This window comes from Elephantulus edwardii, unplaced genomic scaffold (genome assembly GCF_000299155.1).
Source record: "Elephantulus edwardii isolate Elephantulus edwardi_28Jun2011 unplaced genomic scaffold, EleEdw1.0 scaffold00295, whole genome shotgun sequence".
Lineage (NCBI taxonomy): Eukaryota > Metazoa > Chordata > Mammalia > Macroscelidea > Macroscelididae > Elephantulus > Elephantulus edwardii.
The window spans coordinates 2,546,308-2,551,196 of record NW_006400045.1 but is presented as its reverse complement, the minus strand read 5'-3'; positions in this window follow the sequence as shown (position 1 = coordinate 2,551,196).

The window sequence follows — 4,889 nt, the reverse complement described above, 5'->3', positions numbered from 1 at the left end:
TCTTTTTTTAAAAAATACTGGTTTATTTAAAAAGTTCTCATACATTGATTTTCACATTGGATTTTTTCCCATTTCCTTCACCCTTTTCCCCATCAAATTATGTAAGCCTATGATTAACCACCTTTCACCCTCCACCCATCCTCACCCCTCTGCTTCCTCCCTTCCCACCATGGATCCTCACACTCATTGTACAATAATGGTTTTTTACAGTATTTATCCTTATGGGACTGAGTTTATAAGCTCTGTAGTCCTTTCCAAGTTAGACAGTGATTTACAAAATCATTGCTCCTGTATGCTCCATAGTATCCCACTGTATGACTATATCCTATTTTCTCAATCCATTCTATTGTAGTTGGACAGTTGGGCTGTTGGGGGAAAAAAACTACCCCAAAACATTTGGCAATACCATTTCAGCAAAGGGTCTTACATCATCAGTGTATAGAATCCTACTGGGCTTCCACAAGAAAAAGACTGATAACATAATTACAAAATGTGCAAAAGACATGGAAAAAAATACACAGAGGAAGATATTCATATGACCAACAGACACAGGAAGAAATGCTCAAAATCACTGAAAATAAAAAAGATGCAAACCAAAAGCACAATGAGGTACTATCTTACTCCAGTAGCCGTGGCAAAGTTTAACAACACAGCAAGTAATAAATATTAGCGAGATTGTAGAAAGATAGGAACTCTTATACATTGTTGGTCGGATTGTAAAATAGTGCAACCATTCTGGAAGGTGGTTTGGTGTTTCCTCATAAAGCTGAACATAGACATTCCATATGACCCAGCTTTTCCACAGCTTAGAATATACTCCTAGAGAATGAGAACTGAGGCACAAATGGAGACTTGTACACCAATGTTCATAGAAGCACTACTCACCATTTCAAGAATACGGCAACAGTATGTATTTTTTTAATGAGCAAGTTCACTGATATTTCTTAATGACCTTATTAAGACACTAACCATAGCTAATGTATGGATTTGGATTTATGGCAGGCCATCCACATGGGTCTCTCATGTGTTCCACGGCAGAACCATTGCCTAGTCTCCTTGCTCAGACTGCAGGGACTGGAAGAAAGATATAAAAATTATTTAAAAACCACAGTAACATTTTTCTGTCACTACTCTCACTTCTTATTTCTAGAGATTTTTTTATTTAACATTCAGTTTGCTCTGATTCGTAGCAATGCCACAAAAAATAGAGTAAAATGTTGTGCACTGTGCCATCCTCTATTAGTAAATTTTAGTCCAATGTTGCTGCCATTTCAAATGTTAAGTACCTTCAAACCTTTGATACTCATCTTCTTTTTCTAAACTTAGCAATGCCTATTGTGATCCATAGATTTTTTTTTCATGTTTAATTTTTAAAAGTTTATTACCAAGCCTCTCATCCAATTTTGTTTTGCTAACTTTTATGCCTAAAGCAGGCAGATTTAAAAAAAAAAAGCAGGCAGATTATCTGGGAGGCAGGGCTCTATGAAGAGAAATGTGGTGTCGGGACTGGTGGAAGATCTATCAACAATCTGTGTTATGCAGATGACACAACCCTGCTTTCTGAAACTGAGGAGGACCTCATGCACTTGCTGCAGAGGGTCAAGGACTGCAGGCTTCAATATGGATTGAGACTCAATGTCAAGAAGACAAAGTTTCTTACCACTAGACCAATTGGTAGCATCAGCATAGATGGTGAAGAGATTGAGATTGTTCACAGCTTTAGTTTGCTTGGCTCCACAGTCAATACTCTTGGCACCAGTAGAGAGGAAATTAAAAGGCACATTGCCATGGGAAAGTCTGCTGTCAGGGACCTTTCCAAAGTACTGAAGAGTTATGGTGTCTTTATGGAGACTAAGGTGAGTCTGATACAGGCCATGGTCTTTGCAATCACTTGTTATACATCAGAGAGCCGGACAATGACCAAGGAGGATTGAAGGAGAACTGATGCATTTGAGCTGTGGTGCTTGAGAATAGTATTGAGGGTACCATGGACTGCTTGGAAAACAAACAGATTCATCCTGTAGAGGGTTTAATCTGTCTGCTCCTTGGAGGCAAGGATTCTGAGGCTTCGTCTGACATACTTTGGACATGTTGTAAGGAGGGACTGGTCCTTGGAGGGGGACGTCATGCTTGGTAGGGTGGAGGGACAGCGCAGGAGGGGAAGGCCCTCTATGAATTGGATTTATTCAGTCACTGGGGTAATTGGGATGGCAGTGTCAGAGACAGTGCGATTGGCACAGGACAGAGCAGAGTTTAGGGCTGTTGTACACAGAGTCACTATGAGTCTCAAGCGACTCGATGGCACATAACAACAACTTCTCTAAGACCTATTCATCAATGACTCTGTTCTTGTTGTTGTTGTTATGTGCTGCTGAGTCAAAACTGACTCATAATTGATCTCCCAACAGGTTACCAGTGGTTATAAATAACATGGGAGGAAATTGCCCATTTTTCTTTTGAGGACCAGTTTACCTGTCTTTGGATTGGCAGCATAGACAACTTTTACTTATTCAGCCACCAGAACTTCCAAGTGACTCTGCTAGTATTTTAAATACTGGGGAGATACAGCCTCCAGGATGGTGTAAATGTGGAAACCATCATACTATTAGTAAGTGACAGACAATGGAAGCATTTTAAAGTATTTTAATAGTTTTGATAGAAACATAGTACATTAATACATAGCCATTCTGTAGATGAGAAAGTTCATGCTTAGGAAACTGTTGCCAAATGCCTATAACTATGTAGTAAGAAAGCCTAAGAGATAAGATCTGAATTCTGATCTATTTTTTTTTGTTGTTGTGTTGTGTTCTGTTCTTATAAATTATATTATGAATAATAATATATTTTATCGTAATTTTTGTCAAAATTTAGTTTTGTTTCCATTCATTCATTTGTTCATTCATTCATACCCATTTTGCTCCCTATCTCCTCTCCAATTCACTTTGCAATGCTTATCTTGTTCCAGATTGTAAATTGTGATACATACACATACTGTCTAATTGTCCATTCCTTTCAGATTGTCCTTCTCTTCACTGATTTGTACAATACTCTTATCCATTCTTTTTCTACCTTCTTACCTCCTATATCCATCCTATTGTTATAGCACTGGTCTTATGTAGTAAGAGACATTTCACTTAGCATAATGTTCTCCAGATTCATCTAGATTCTGAAGTGTTATACAGGTTTATTGCTTTTTCAGTGCTGTGTAATATTACATTATATAGTGGACAGTGACAGGCACATAGGTCAATAGAATAGAATGAGAACTCAGAAATCAACCTATCCACCTACGGACAACCGAGCTTTGACAAAGAGACAAAATAAGGTAAGTGGCAAAGTGATAAAACTCTTTAACAAATGGTGCTGGCAATATTAGACATCCATTTGCAGAAAACTGAAGCAAAATCCAAACCACACACCATGCACAAAAACCAATTCAAAGTGGATCAGAAACATAGAACTAAAAATGAAAACTATATAGATCATCAGAGAAAAAAAATAGAAACAAATCCAGAAGTCCTAATCTCGGGCATGAATGAACTTTCATTGAGCGTAAACGAAAACCTGCAATCAGAAGATGATAAAATGAATGAATGGAACTTCTAAAAAGTAAAATCCTGTGTGCATCAAAAAGTTAGAGTAAAGGGGAATCCACAGACTGGGAAACAATTTATCAATGGCATCTGATAAGGCACTCAGATTGAAAATGTGTCAAACACTGCATCATCTCAAGAAGAAAACCTAACTACGAAATGGGCATAAGATATGAACAGATGATTCAATAAGGAAGAAAGCTAAATGGCTAATCAAAACTTGTAAAAATGCTCAAAATCACTGGCTATTATAAAGTTAGTCCATGATTTTTAACTATACTTGAATTGTGCAGTGAACTGTTTTGTTACAGAGCACAGGATCTGAAGCCAAAATATCTTATTCCGAATTTCCTTTACTGTTATACTTATGATTCTATATTCTTTTCCTCTTATAAAAAATACGGAAAACAGTAAAATTTTCTTATTGAATGTGATAATGTAATTCATGATCAACATACGGAGTCAATTCTGGTACACAAAATGCATTCAATATATTTCAGTCACTGTCATTGTATCATTATTATGTTGTTGTTATGTGCCGTCACATTGCTTGCGACTCATAGCGACCGTATGTACAGCAGCCCTAAACTCTTCTCCGTCTTGTGCCAATCGCACCGTCTCTAACACACCCATCCCAAATACCCCAATCACTGAATCAATCCACCTCATAGGGGGCCTTCCCCTTCTGCACTGTCCCTCCACTCTACCAAGCATGATGGCCCTCTCCAAGGACCTGTACCTCCTTGCAACATGTCCAAAGTATGTTAGACGGAGCCTCAGAATCCTTGCCTCCAAGGAGCAGCCCAGTTTGGCCCTTTCCAGGATGAATCTGTTTGTTTTCCTAGCAGTCCATGGTGCCCTCAATTCTCTTCTCCAGCACCACAGCTCAAAGGCATCAATTCTCCTTCAATCCTCCTTAGTCATTGTCCAACTCTCTGATGCATAACAAGTGATAGCTAAGATCATGGCGTGTATCAGATGCACCTTGGTCTCCAAAGGGACACTATTGCTCTTCAGTACATTGGAGAGGTCCCTAACAGCAGACTTTCCCATGGCAATATGTCTTCTAATATCCTAGCTGCTGGTGCCAAGAGTGTTGACTGTGGAGCCAAGCAAACTGAAACTATGAACAATCTCAGTCTCTTCACCATCCATCCTGACGCTGTCAGTTGGCCCACTGGTGAGAATCTTTGTTTTCTTGATATTGAGCCTCAATTCTTATTGGAGGCTGCAGTCCTTGACCCTCTGCAGCAAGCGCTTCAGGCCCTCCTCAGTTTCAGCAAGCAGGGTTGTGTG